Source organism: Callospermophilus lateralis, chromosome 11 (genome assembly GCF_048772815.1).
Source record: "Callospermophilus lateralis isolate mCalLat2 chromosome 11, mCalLat2.hap1, whole genome shotgun sequence".
Taxonomy (NCBI): domain Eukaryota; kingdom Metazoa; phylum Chordata; class Mammalia; order Rodentia; family Sciuridae; genus Callospermophilus; species Callospermophilus lateralis.
This window is the reverse complement of record NC_135315.1, coordinates 101,580,088-101,596,497: the sequence shown is the minus strand read 5'-3', so window position 1 is coordinate 101,596,497 and position 16,410 is coordinate 101,580,088.

Genomic DNA, 16,410 nt, shown 5'->3' with positions numbered 1-16,410 from the left:
TGGGCTTAAAATGAAGATGAATTGTGTTGCTATCATGATGACATACACCTGTAATCCCAGGTAGGGGATTTAAAATTTTGCTTCTTTAAGAATATTACTAAAGCACAAGAAATAGAAACAAGAGTCACTAGATGGGATGAATTCAAACTGAAAATATTCTTCTCAGCAAAAGAAACAATCAGTGAGGTGAAAAGTGATACCACAGAATAGAAGCAAATTTTTACCACATGCACATCAAATAGAAATCTAATTTCCAGGATATATAAAGAACTTAAAAAACTTAATACCAAAAAATAAATTTCCCAATCATTAAATGAAATGGGCTAAGGAACTGAAGAGAAACACTTCTTAGAATATAAACAATCAATCAATAAATAAAAAATGTTCAACATCTCTAGCAATTAAAGAATTGCAAATCAAAACTACTCCAAAATTTAATCTTACTCCAATAAGAATGGCAATTATTAAAAATACAAGCAAAAATATATGTTGGTGAGGATGTGAGGATAAAGTCCCACTGTTACACTGTTGGTAGGACTCTAAATTGGTGACGCCAATCTGGAGAAGAATAAGGAGATTCCTTAGAAAACTTGGAAAGAAACCAAAATTTACCCAGCTATCCCACTCCTCAGTTTAGACCAACAAGAGCTAAAAATGGCATAATACAGAGGCATATCCACATCAATGTTCATAACAAAACAATTAGTAATATGTAAACTATAGAACCAATCTATATGCTCTTCAATAGATGAATGGATTAAGAAAATATGGTCTATTTAAACAGTGAAATATTACTGAGCATTAAAAGAGAATAAAATTATGGAATTGGGAAATAAATGGATGGAGTTGGAGAATATCATGTTAAGGCAAGTAAGCCAATCCTCCTAAACCAAAGACCTAATGTTTTCTCTGCTAAGTCGAGAGAAGTGGGAGGTAGCATGGAAGAAATGAAGAAACTTTGAATAAGACAAAGGGGAGGGAGGTGATGGGAGATAGTATAGAGGTAGGTTAGATGGTGGAATGAGATGAAAATCTTCTTGTACACAAAATAGAGTTACATGGGTTTTGTAAGTATACTTTCTGTACAACAAGAGAAATAAAATTTTGTGCTCCATTTGTGTGCTATGAAGTGAAATGCATTCTGCTCTATGAGCAAGTTAGAACAATTTAATAAATTAATTTTTAAAAATTCAGGAAAAAGACTTGCCTTTCCCTAGATCTATATATAAACATATATGCATATATATATATATATATATATATATATATATATCATGTACATATATAATGTATATAATTTATGAACATTGTTTTTCATATTTCTATCGATTTTTTAAAGAAATGACAACAGAAGCATTACAATTCTTATTTCATGTATAGAACCCAATTTTTCATATCTCTGGTGGTATATAAAGTATGGTGATACAAATTTGTGTCTTCATACATGTACTTTTGATGATGAACTCTATCACATTCCACCATTCCTGCTAATCCCCTGCCCCTTTCTTTTCCTCCCACCCCTCTTCTTTATTGAGAGTCCATCTATTCCTCTCATGATCCCCCTCCCTACACAATTATGAGTCAGGCTCCTTATATTGGTATTTTTTTTTGAATAGGCTAGCATCACTTAGCATTATCTTCTCCAATGCTATCCATTTACCTGCAAATGCCAGATATGATTATATACCTAGAAGACTCAAAAAGCTCCACCAGAAAACTTCTAGAACTAGTAAATAAATTTAGCAAAGTAGCAGGATATAAAATCAACACCCATAAATCAAAGGCATTTCTGTATATCAGTGAAAAAATCTTCTGAAAAATAAATGAAGATAACTACCCAATTTACAATAACTTCAAAAAATAAGATACTTGGGAAGTAACCTAATGAAAAAGGTGAAAGATCTACACAAGAATAACTACAGAACCCTAAAGAAAAAAATCAAAAAAGACCTTAGAAAATGGAAAGATCTACCTTGATCATGAATAGGCAGAATTAATATTATCAAAACGACAATGCTACCAAGGCACTATACAGATTTACTGCAATTCTGATCAGAATCCTAATGGCATTCCTCATAGAAATAGAAAAAGCAACCATGAAATTTATCTGAAGAAATAAGAGACCAAAAACAGCTAAAGTAATCCTTAGCAGAAAGAGTGAAGCAGGTGGCATCACTATACCAGACTTTAAACCATACTACAGAGCAATGGTAACAAAAACAGCATTGCATTTGCAAAAAAACAGACTGCAGATGAATGGTAAAAAATAGAGGTCACAGAGACTAACCCACAAAATTATAATTATTATATATTAGACAAAGGTGTCAAAACATGCACTGGAGAAAAGATAGCCTCTTCAACAAAACACTATCTCTCACCATGCACAAAACTCAACTCCAAGTGTATCAAGAACCTAGGAATTAAACCAGATGCTCTGTGTCCAATGGAATAAAATACAGGCTCTAATCTTCATCATGTGAGATTAAGCCCTAATTTCTTTAATAAGACACTGATAGCACCAGAATTAAAATGAATAATCAATAAATGGGATGGAATCAAACTAAAAAGTTTATTCTCAGCAAGAGAAACAATCTGTGAAGTGAAGACAGAGCCTACATTTTAGGAGGAATATATTACCCCTCACATATCAGATAGAGCAATAATCTCTAGGGTACATAAAGAACTCAAAAAACTAAGCAAATAATAATAATAGTGATGATGATGATGATGATGATGATGATGATGATGATAACCCAATCAAGAAATGGGCCAAGGATCTGAACAGAGAGTTCTTAGAAGAGAATATACAATCAATCAACATTTTTTATTTATACCTGATTGGTTATGGTCCTCCCTTTTCAGGACCAAGAACAGTTCTGGGTCAGTTTCTAATGAAGGGAAACAGGAGCAAGAATTATTCTCAACTCTCCTTTATAAATTATCAAATACAATTATCTATGTCATTTTCTAAACATAGCTGGACATGGGAAATATAGGTTTGGAGCAGAGAACATTTTTATTAGAAACACAGTGTAAAAGAAAGAAAAAAAACATAATTATTTATACCACATTGAACCAAAGAGAAACGGAACCTGTAATTCAGAAAAGAAAGATTCAAACTTTTGTACCTGGGAATGTGGATGACATGGATGCCTAAAGTGAAAAGGTTATTACAAGCTTTTGAAAGAAAATTTATGTGAGTGGCAGATAATGGTTAACAAAATAGAATCTGCACAGTGTATTCCAGGGGCTTTGTCAGCTGTGCACTACAGAACATTCAGGTATTCATAGCCTCCATGAAGAGCATTATTCATTTATGCCCTCTAAAATTATTCCCATACACACGAAACATCCTGGGTATCAGGATACAAAATGGCAATTCAGCAGCCCACAGAAAACTACCCATAGACAGAACTGTATGAAATTTCTTCAAATATCATCAGTATATTGTTAGCTCCTGACACAGGTATGTCAGTCTGGGGAAATGTTATTTTCTCTCCATTGTGAAGAGAGTGCATTGATAATACATTTCAGGGGCAACATAAATACTTTTTTTTCTTTCATGTTAAGAAACTCTTCAGAAACAAAGCTCACAAAACAGATTTCTTATGCCTAGAGATTACAAAAAAAAAAAAAAATCAGTGGCCCTGAGTGACTCAGTAAGGAAATAAATCTAAAAGGCTTATTAGAAACTTAAAAGCAAAAAAGTAACTATTTCTAAAAATAAATATGTTCACTAGTTGCTATCTCCACAACATGTTATTAAGTAAACAACAAATTATGTATGAATATTTCTAGGATTGGCCAAATTTTATTCCACATGATTTTATATTAAAACCCAAAATCCAGATAATAGAATTCATGATTCACTGCCAAAATATTACAGAAAAAATATTTTTAAGGCATGGATGTTTAGTAAGTATGCCATTTAACAATTTTATTACCATAGGATTTTAAAGAAATTTTCTCATTTTCCTGCAGCCAGAGTGTAGAGAAATTTCTTATTTATTTTTCCTGTTACTACCTACAGATACAGATATAAAGATAATCCCATGAATCCACTTTAAATAACCTACCCTTACAATCATATAAGAAACCTATAATAAATGATGAGTAAAGAAAAAAGTCAATTTTAAAAAATAATTTAAACCTTTTTCTCTTTTTTGAAATCAATCTCTAGCTGCATTTTTGGATCCTTTTCTCATCTTGTAAGCCAAAAATATATACAAGCCAGAAGTTTGAACTTCAAATTTATACATGAGATATGTTTATTAACTATAAAAATTGAAAATCTTTAGAAAGTTAAGTAATACAAAATAAAAACCCATCATGGGAAAAATTAATTAATATTGATGAACATTTAAAAAAATTAATAATCACTAACTCAAAAGGAGTTTAAATTAGTATCTATTTGTGAAAACTATTTTGCTGTTGAATATACATGATACTCCCCATCATAGACTTACTGAAATTAGAGCATATGTGATCATGATAACATGTAAGTATGCAATGGTACTCACCAAAACACTTGAAGCCCAAGAGCATGGCTCAATACAATATACATCTTTGAAGAGATAAATAATAATCTTTAGGAAAAATGGTCACTGGGGCCAGTCACATTTCATAATATATCCAGTTTAAAAAAGAGCATAAAACACTATGTATAAATTTTACATAGGTGCCTTATGCAAGTGGTATTTCACATGTGTAAATTTTTAGAAACAAAATATGTAGAATTTATGAGAAAATAAAAGTCACAAAAAGCACATAAAAGACAGAATTATACATCCCATGTAAATAATAAAACATCATTAGAAAGGTGATAATTTTCCACCAAATTAACCAACAATATATCTCACCAATACTGCTATGTAGAAATATGAATATATCACAGTGAAGTCTACTTTTATGTGTATTCTATAAAGCAATAATTTAAAAAAACTATAAATAAATGTACAATAGAAAAAAGTAGGAGAATAAGGAAAGGGGAACTACTGGATACTGAAGGGGAGCAAATTATATTTCATGTTCTATGGTTATGTCAAAATAAACCTGACTATTAAATACAACAATAATGCAATAATAAAACAAATCATCAACCTTTACTTTAAATGAAGTAAGAAACCAAAGCATAAATTTTTAAAATTCATCTACAAAGGTATATGTAACTTTAGCCAAAAACCTTTTCAATTATAAGAGCAAAAAAAAGAACTTATCATGGCCTACTACTCATATATACTGTGAAAATATAATATTACAATAATAAAGAATCACAATATAAATAAGATCCCCATATGAATACATATGTATGTAAAAACAGTATGCTTTATTGCAATAGCAAATTATAGATAAATCAAACCATAACAAAAATAATCTCAGCAACTTAGCTACAGCCTTTCTCAAAATAAATTTAAACCTGTTAGGGCTGTTTACAGGTGAAGAGTCCTTGCTTCCCCAATGCTGAAGTATAATACCAGAGAAGTGTGCCAAGGCATGTTTAGAGTGGAAAGTAGAAGCTTTATTAAAGAACAGTAGAAAAGACTTCTCCCCAGAAGAAAAAGGGGACCAAAGATGTAGAATCCATGAAAGGGATTTTTTTTAAACTAAGGTCTTTTTAGCATTTTTATAGCTAAGGTCTTTTTAGCTTTTTTATAGCTAAGGTCTTCTTTCAGATGTCCCACATTCCTGCCACATTGGTGGAATGTAGGTGGGAAGACCCAAAGTGTGGAGGACAGGTGGGCTGAAGGAGTATTCTGGGCAGGAAGGGCTTTTGTATTAGCATCTCCATGTTTGCTGTGAGCTGCTTCTTTAAAATTTCCTTGGGATGGGATCAGGGCCTTGGGGACATTTTCAATTCCCCTTATCCTGGACCCATCCTCAATACGGTGTTCATTCTTGATTTTACTGGATATTACACCCAATTTACCTAAGTACACTAACTACTTATCTGTAAATCTGGCTCCACTACCAAGAATATGGCTAAGTAGTACAGTATCCCTGAGTTCACCTAACTTTAACAAAATAATAATAATGAAGAAAGTAAAAATAAAAGAATGTCAAAATGAAAATTAGCTAGCTAAAAGCAAAATTAGGTACCCCAAAATGACAGCTCCTTTCCTGCAAGAAAATGGACCTTGGAGATTTTATTCTGATAATTATTCCACCTGTCAATCTCCAGCATCTGGTAAGACACTTGGCTGCAAGAACACACCTGCCACATAGTATTTTATGCAAATGCTGAGGATGCCCTTTGAGCATAAGGAAGGCAGCAAAGAGTCTCTGCCACTGACATGTTCCACACCTGGTTGGCCAGTAGGACTGAGGACATAGTGGCCCAGTGGAGGAGTTAAGCCTGCAGACTCCAGAGACTGCCCAGAGTCCTAATCTGCTAGCTCTTGTTTTCAACACAGCCAGTCTTATGGTTCCAATAGTTTTCCTCCCCTAGCCTCCCTTGCTAGGCCAATGCACACTCACCATTTCCTTGGTTCTCAGGAGTAGGGCTACTTGGGATCCTCAGTTCCTGCACAGCAGAACAACCCGTGAATCTGAAGTGTGAGACTACAGATGGCAAAAATGGAGGACTCAAGAGACAAGAAGTGAAAGCCCACTCTCCTCCTCCCTGATGACACACATGATTGGACAGTTCCCACAAAATGCTCTTGATTGGAAGGGCTTCAGATCATGAACATTGAATTTGAGAGAAATGAGCCGTTTTTTTGAGTGACAGGGAATATTATCCAATCCAGCCATGAATAAGGGCTAGAATCTCAGGTCATTGAGTGCTGTTTTTTTTTTTTTTTTTTTTTTTTTAATCTGAGAAATGTACCCCAGAGTCTCAGGCTGCTGTTATTTTAAGGCAAGGTTGTTTTCCAATAAGTGGGAACTAACCCAACCAAAAGAACATTTTCATTTAAACTTACATATAAAGTCATTTCAGTTTATGGATTATATATACTTGTATATTATTCAGGAATTAATATAAAATAATGATAATAAGTATCCAATTTTATTTAAATTTATTTTTGATCTATGTTCTTTTTAGGTGGCAGATTAAACTTTGAACTGGGAAGAAAACCCCTAAAGTAAAAATGCCCCCAAAAAACAACACATAGGGGCTGGGATTGTGGCTCCGCAGTAGAGTGTTAATCTCCCATGTGCAAGATCCTAGGATCAATCCTCAGTACCACATAAAAATAAATAAGTGAAATAAAGGTATTGTGTCCAGCTGCAGCTAAAATAATACATAAAAAAATAAGGTACAAAGTGAGAAACCAGCCTCTACCTCAGAACAAAGACTGTCCAAGGAAGGAGGCATGACTCTTGTCTTTGGAAAGACACACAGAGTACTCCTAGGCTCATACCCACCCTGCTGAGTTGTTCATCTACAAATAACAGGAGAGATCTGCTGTGCCTGGTGTTCCTGACTCAGTCAGGCTAGGTGGGCATCCATAGCAGCCCCCTAGCAGCCACCAATCTGCATGAGACAGAGAAAATTCCTGGGATTCCAAATGAAACTTCCAGTACTTTATGGTGGTTGACAACATTTTGGGAAACCATATAGTTCAGCATATACTCCCCTCATGGCCTAAGCCAATCTGTTCAAATGAATCCCCATCTTGTACTAACCAATCACGCTTACCCAACTTGTTCCCACCAGTGAATGTGCTAATCATGTTTTAGAGTTGTTTATGATTTTCCCAAGATGTGTGATGATTTGCTAAGATATGCTATGATGTATGTGAGGTTCCTGCCTTCCCCAAAGAGTTATAAAACTGCTGCAAACCCCAGGATCAGGGCCTCTAAGCCACCAGTTTCTGTGTGTGTGGAGGACTGAGCTAGCTTGCAATAAATACCTCTTTGGTGCTTACATCAATATTGGTCTCTGGTGGTCTTTTGGAAGTCCTGCATTTGAGGATAACAGTCTCTCCTGAAACCAATGGGGAAAGAATTCAGCACTCCAGTTCTCTAGGACTGTAGTTTCATAGCACAAAAATTTACAAAAGGGGAGTGACTTAAGAACTTACACGAATAACAAGATTTTCACAAGCATAATAGAAAGACACGTAGTAGGTTAATGGTCTAAATGGTTTAGCATGTAGGAAGTAAATTTAGATCACAACATCAGAATTTATGATGCACCACTAAAGTTTCAGAGTGAGTTGTTATTTGGTCAGGGAAAGCCACAATTTATGAGTCATCACTAAAGTTTCAGGGAGGGTTTTTAATCTCATCAGGGAAAACCAGACATGAATAGGTTCAAGGCACTGGCAGGCATTACAAGCAAGTTTACAAATCACAGTAATTTATAATGAAGCAGAAATTAACTTTTCATGCCTTTGTGATGAGATGGCTCCCAATCTTAAAAGGAAATTAGGCTGGATTTTTTCACTTGCTATAGCCATAGCTTTTAAAGTATATGTTTCATACTTTAACAAGCATGAGAATTAAATTATTAATATTAATTACTACTAATTTTTTAAAAGACTGAATAAAATAGGAAATTAGATATTTGTTATTAAATGCATAAAAATTTTGAATAATATATTGATAACATAAACATGGAAAATTTTGACAATGATAAAAAGACATTTAATATAAGAAATTCAATATTATAAGTCCCTCATGTTCAGGGGGTCAGTCCTTCAATTATTTTTTTTCATTTTTTTTTAGGTTATTTTGAATTACACTACTGCAAATGTTTGTTAAGTATACAAATTTAAGATTTTTGTATTTTGTAAAGTAGAAAAATGGCAGATTTGAGCTCCTTTCAGGATTTTAAAACTTATAAGCCATGTGGGGCATCTTAGCATTTTTTTTCATGTTTGCACACAGTCCAATTCTAGAGAAGAATGAGTTGGAGATATAGTCTAATGTTCTGAGCAAAAGAGAAATTGCCTTAGGATATTTCTAAAGCTTTTAACTTTTCTAAAATTTAGAATTAGAATTTTTGGTGATTTGAAAAAAAAATATTTATTTAAAGGAATGAATTGGTTGAAATTAATTATTTATCTTCCCTGCATTATTTTTCACTTTCATTAACTTTTTTAGAAGAACTAACAGAACAGAATTCCAAAAGTGTTTCATGTAAATTTAAAGGTATGTTTTTTATGATCAAGATAGAAAGCAGAAGCAAAACATCATCTAGTTTGGTGGTTCTGCCTCAAACTAAAGAGTTACTTATTTATTTCTACTATTATTTACTAGGTTCCTGAGGTTGCAGAAATCACCAAACAACACAGAGAAAAGTCTTTTTAGTTTGTTTCTCACAACCAATTCAAGCTACAATACACTAGTATCACTGTAGTTTCAGACCAAAGGGTGTTTCTAAATAATAAAAATATGTATACATAAATATATTAAAAATATAAAATAAAATATAATATTAGATAGATTTTTTCCTGGATAATCATTTTGTACATATTTCCCTTTAGACACAGTTCTGGGAACAAAGTGTCACAAATAAGACATAAATAATACATTGATACACATAGTAATTAAGGCACATACTAAGACCTTGGTATAAAACTTGGCATGGAGACATAAATAACTAAAGAACATCATAGAGAATTATACCTAAGTGCTAAATAGCAAATTTATAGTTTAAATAAATTTATAGACAAGTTATCATAGCAAATTTTATAACTCAGTTGCTGCTAATATACAGAGATAGAGATATTTATTAAGAGATGGTTTTATGCAGATTTTTTGTTTAAAAAGGAAAAGATCAACTAATGGAGGTGATTTAAACATGAGCAATAATATTTTTCTGCATTCAGTACCTTTTTCACAGATATATGAATTATAATTAATTCCAGCCAGTGAAATGCAGAAATAGTACAAAGATTATTCACTAAGAGTAAAACTACTTAAAAAGAGAACCAAAACTTCCATTCCTGTCAAAATGGGTATTCCAGACAAAAATACTGCTTCTTTTAAATTATTTTTGTAGATATGATTTTTTGTAATGAATATTTTGGTGATTTTTTGCATATTCCTTAATATATTTATGCTTCACATTTTCTCTTTTGTCCTATTTTACTACCTATGTTCTGAAAGAAAAAATTTCTAACTCCTAAACTCCCTTGATATTTGAGATATTTATTTAATTTTCAAGCTTATATCATTTCTATAATGAATACTGTGATTTCAGTAAAGAATGACTATTTTTATGCACCTGGATTATTTACAGGAGTTTTCTTGTGTACTTTGGTTATATTTACACTGAAGTAAAAAAAAAGGTTAATGTTAAACCAAAACACAAAGAAAAGACCACAAACTCAAGTTTTTAAATCAAGATTGTATTGTGTACACAAAATATGGCCAGGTCTGTCTCTTACAAGATTCCATGCTAGAGATCATCCCCCTGATCGTCAGGAAAAAGTTTTTACAGCACAAAAAGTTACAAAGGAGGTGGGTGTCTATGGTACATACAGCTAAAAAGATTTTGACAATCATAATGCAAAGGAAAATAGCAGGTTAAGGATCTACATGGTTAACATTTCAAGGTAGAAAATAAATTCAGCTCCAGACACTAGAATTTATGAGCTGCCACTGAGATTTAGAGAGAATTGGTACTTGGTCAGCAGGAGTCAGAATTTATGAGGCACCAGTAAGGTTTTAGAGAGGGTTGTTATCTGGTAAGGGATAGCCAGGCATTGGTGAATTCAAAACACAGGTAAAAATTGCAAGCAAGTTTAAAACATCAAAATAATGTCATGCCAAAGAGAAATTTTAGTTTTCTTACACAAAACAGAAATAAACTTTTTACCTCTAAAAGCTCTAAGATTTAATTTTTTTTGTATTTTATCATATCTAATGGCTTCTGGCATTCCTTTGTTCATGACCATAAATGCTTCTCTTGTGTGTTTATGGGGCTTCCAAAACAAAAAATATAGATAAGCCCTTCTCATAGGGAAGATGTTTCAAACATAGCAAGTAACTGCCCTTTAACCCACAGGGTCTGACAACCATATTATAGAATATGAAAGACCCTCCAATATGCTTGTTCTTCCAACCATTGTTTGCAAAGATTGACAAAAGTCAATTCATTGCACAGAATAAGTGAAGTGGGTCTCTGCTCTGCAGTCCAGAACCGGTGGTAAAATAGCCCCCAAAGTGAGTTTAAGACAGGGCTGTATATGACAGAGCTGACAAAAATCCTAAAAACAAAAGAAAACATAAATTCAGAGAGAACCATACCCACATAATCTCATTTGACAGAATCAAATTCATAAGAGGAAAAGAGGACAGAGGTAAATCTAAAGGGATTTTTAACTTTATTTTTGTTTTCTAAATTGCTATAAATGTCTCCCAGGATTATAGAGTTCTGGATCTCCTCAGTTACTACTTTATCATTACCTTCAACCTACAAAGCATGAGGCACACTGAATTTACCCTCATACTCATATACTTATCACTTCTTTTTTCTATAGTAATGGATATGTATATGAATATAGTTTTTTCCACATTTCCAAGATTCTACCCTGAAAATTTCTGTGATATCACTTCCCTGAAATGCATTTTTATTATTTCATGTCAGTTCATCTAAGTACTCCATATCATGTGTTGGAAAAGTTGAGACAACTCTAAGGCCCTTCTTATTTGACTATTTATAAACTATAATTGAAAGTCAACCTCAGTACCTCCAAAGAACTTAAGTCCCATTCACCTTTCTCATTCATAGTGCTTTATTTTTTAAGTAGGTAGCAGAAATTTTATTTTGAAAAAGAGTAAGTGATTTAAAGTCATTCAGTGTACTTTAGAGGATCCCCAAAACCTATGGTTGTGGTTCTTAAACAACCTTACCACTGAAAGATCTGGATTACACTCCAGGTTGGACACTGATACTAGGCTTCCATGGGAAATGGTTTCTTGGTTGTGAATATTGTCTTTCCCTTTCCCCTGTAGTCTTGGAAATGTGTGGATTGTGTGAACTTTTAGAATCACTATTTTCAACACAGTTAGCATGGACCCATTTGATAATAGAAGACATCTATATTCCAAAAAAAAGACCCTTCACCAAGCCCTAAAGAAGTGATAAAATAATCTCTGGAAAAAATAACAGTCATCCATTAGATTATTTTTTAAAAATACTAAGTTTAGTTAGTAATACATTACTGTACTAGGAAAAGTGATATAAATGCAATTTTAATTTTTAAAGTTGTTTCTGACCACTGCAAAGAGAGTATAAAAAGCTGGGTACATGGGCTGGAGTTGTGTCTCAGTGGTAGACTACTTTGCTAGAATGTGCAAAGCACTGAGTTTGATTCTCAGCAATACATATAAAGATTTTTTTGTTGTTTCATTTTTTTAAATACATGACAGTGGAATGCATCACAATTCTTATTACACATATAGAACAATTTTTCATACCTCTGTTTGTATATAAAGTATGTTCAAATCAATTCCTGTCTTCATATATGTGCTTTATTTTTTAAAGAGAAAGAGAGAAAGAGAGAGAGAGAGAGAATTTTAATATTTTTTTTTTTTTTTTTTTTAGTGTTTGGCGGATGTAGCTTCTTTGTTTTTTATGTGGTGCTGAGGATCAAACCCCAGCCGCACGCATGCCAGGCGAGCACACTACTACTTGAGCCACATCCCCAGCCCCTTATATGTACTTTAGATAATAATGTCTATCACATTCCACAATCCTTGCTAATCTTTACACAACACTCCTACACTGGCTACTTCACATAAACTTGCCTCAGAGATTTAATGCATTAATCAAATAGATTTTATTCAGCCTATTCAGTACTGTTGGAATGGCCATTATAAAAATCTAAAATTGTCATGTGTGGTGGCATATGCCTGAAATTCTAGAAGCTATGGAAAATGACACAGGAGAATTGTTAGTACAAAGACAGCCTCAGTAACATAACAAGGCTACAATCAATTTAATGAGAAGCTGTCTCAAAATATAACATAAAAAAGAGTGTGGATGTATCTCAGTGGTATGCACCTCTGGGTTCAATTCTCAGTACCAAACCATACAAAACCAAGCAAATATTTCATAATTAATAGGAATTCCAGGGTACACAAATATGTAAAAATATTGGTGACAATATAAATCTAATAAATATATTTTTATAAAAGTGTTAAGGTTCTTTAAAAGCCCAAAATAAAAATGACACAAAATCCACTAGTAATAATTTGGGGTAACAGTGCAAAATCATACATGCCTGTACTCCCAGTGGCTCAGGAGAATAAGAGGTAGAAAAACTAGGGATTTATTCTCAAGTTAAAGACCAGCCTCAAGAACTTGGCAAGGTCCTCTGAAATTCAGTAAAATCCTCTCTCAAAAATAAATAAATAAATAAATAAGTGTTGGAGACTGGTTATGTAGCACACTGGTAAAATGCCCTGGGGTTAATCTCCAGTATTTAAATAGATAAAAAAAATATATAAATAATAATTCTCAGTAAAAAGCCATACAATCCAGTAATAATAACTCTGGGTATATATGTAAAAAATTTGGAATCCTTTTGCTAAATATATTGCCACACATCTATTTTTATTTTACCTTTATTCACAGTATCTAATAAAAGGAAACAAATAAAGTACATTTTAAATAGAAAGTATATCAGAAAATGCCTTCCAGCTGCAAAGCATCCAATTAGTCCATCCCATCAGAAGCTACACACTTAAAATTCAAAGTGGTCCCTAGAAGACAAGACTCAGAGAGTGGTGTTTTCTAAATACTCCAAAAAATTTTGAATCTCTGGAAACCTTGTTTCAGATATTCTAAAACTCAGTACTAGGTCATATGGGAGGTCAGAATGAGAACACAAGACATAGTAAATTCTTTAATGGGGAATCTTAACTCAGACACTGACAACCAAAAGCAGTGTTGGAGATAAAAAATAGATTCTGTTTCACTGATTTCTGGGTTATGGATTCAAATCAAATATATTTTAGAAAACAAGTTTAAGGCTACTGGTTAAAATCTACGTAAAACAGGTATTAAAAATGTACCAGGGGCTGCATGTGTTGGTTCAAGCCTGTAACCCCAGTTGCTGAAGAGGCTGAGGAAGAATTATCAAAATTTCAAAGCCAGCCTTAGCAGAAGAGAGGTACTAAGAAACTCAATGAGATCCTGTCTCTAAATAAAGTAAAAAAAAAAAAAAATCCTGGATATTTGTCTTAGTAGTCAAGTGTCGGTGAGTTCAATCTCCAATATCCCCCATAAAAAAATGTACCAGGAGGTCGGGGCTAGGGCTCAGTGGAGCTCACTTGTCTGGCACATGTGAGGCACTGGAATATAAGGTCTATCAACAACTTTATATATATAGTACCAAGATATTGGCATGGACTCTGATCTAATTTGCGTGTACTTTAGCCCTTAAGATTGAAGTTGTTTGGGGCTGGGGATGTGGATCAAGTGGTGGCGTGCTCACCTGGCATGCATGCAGCCCAGGTTCAATCCTCAGCACCACATACAAACAAAGATGTTGTGTCCCCCAAAACCTGAAAAATAAATATTAAAAAAAATTATCTCTCTCTCCCTCTGTCTCTCTCTCTCTCACAAACACTCTCTCTTTAAAAAAAAAAAAAACATTGAAGGCATAGTGGTGCATGCCTGTAATATCAGCTGTTTACAAGGCTGAGACTTAAGGATCATGAATTCAAAACCAGTCTCATCAATGGTGAGGCACTAAGCAACTCAGTGAAACCCTGTCTCTAAGTAAAATACAAAATAGGGGTAGAGATGTGGCTCAGTGGTAGAGTGCCCCTGACTTCAATCCCTGGTCTCCCCCCCCCCACAAAAAATGGGGCTGAGTAAATAGCTCAGCTTGTAGAGTGCTTGCCTTCTAAGCATGAGGCCCTGGGGTCAATCCCCAGTACAGAGAGAGAGAGAGAAGAGAGAGAGAGAGAGAGAGAGAGAGAGAGAGAGATTGAAATTGCATGTAATTTAAATTCAAGTTAGTCCCACTTTTATTTTTTTCCTGCCACACCAGAATAAAAGAGTTTCCTGAAATATTTGGAATGTTTCTGTGAGTTATTTATTTATTTATATATTTATTTATTTATTTATTTTTATGTGGTGCTGAGGATTCAACCCAGGACCTTGCACATGCTAGGTGAGTGCTCTATCACTGAGCCACAACCCCAGATTGTCTGACCATAAATAAGTAAACAAGCAAATTACTAAATAAATAAACCCTCAATTGATGACCCATTACAGTTTTTAAAAATCTTTAATTGGGACACATAAACCTCATTTAGGAGAGATTCATTCTTTTTATTTTTTTATTTATTTTTTTAGGAGTTCTTAATGTTTTTAATAACATCTTGGTTGGTTGGCTAGAAGATTAAAAGTAAAGTAACAATTATTTTGAACTTGATAGATTTGTGAGTAGTGCTTTCAAGAGTAATGATGTTGCATTCAAATACTAACATTTTCTCCCCAGTTAATTTAGTAACAAAAAAAAGAAGTTATTTTTTTCCTCCCCCTCTTTGGGGCCATAACTCGCTTTCATTGACATACTTGTTTCTCCTGCATTTGAAATTTTTATTATTGTAATTAAATGGTACTTTATTTTTTTTGGTTGTTCAAAACCTTACAAAGCTCTTGACATATCATGTTTCATACATTAGCATACATTAGCTTGAAGTGAGTTATGAACTCCCATTTTTACCCCAAATACAGATTGCAGAATCACATCGGTTACACATTCACATTTTTACATAATGCCATACTAGTAATTGTTGTATTCTGCTACCTTTCCTATCCTCTACTATCCCCCCTCCCCTCTCCTCCCATCTTCTCTCTCTACCCCATCTAATGTAATTCATTTCTCACCTTCTTTATTTTCCCATTCTCCTCACAACCTCTTATATGTAATTTAGTATAACAATGAGGGTCTCCCTCCATTTCCATGCAATTCCCCTTTTCTCTCCTTTTCCCTCCCACCTCATATCTCTGTTTAATGTTAATCTTTTCTTCCTGCTCTTCCTCCCTGGTCTATTCTTAGTTGCTCTCATTATATCAAAGAAGACATTTGGTATTTGTTTTTTAGGGATTGGCTAGCTTCACTAAGCATAACCTGCTCTAGTGCCATCCATTTCCCTGCAAATTCCATGAATTTGTCATTTTTTAGTGCTGCATAATACTCCATGGTGTATAGATGCCACATTTTTTTAATCCATTCATCCATTGAAGGGCATCTGGGTTGGTTCCACAGTCTAGCTATTGTGAATTGTGGTGCTATGAACATCGATGTGGCAGTATCCCTGTAGTATGCTCTTTTAAGGTCTTCATGGAATAGTCCGAGAAGGGCAATAGCTGGGTCAAATGGTGGTTCCATTCCCAGCTTTCCCAGGAATCTTCATACTGCTTTCCAAATTGGCCGCACCAATTTGCAGTCCCACCAGCAATGTACATCCTCGCCAGCACTTCTTGTTTTTTGACTT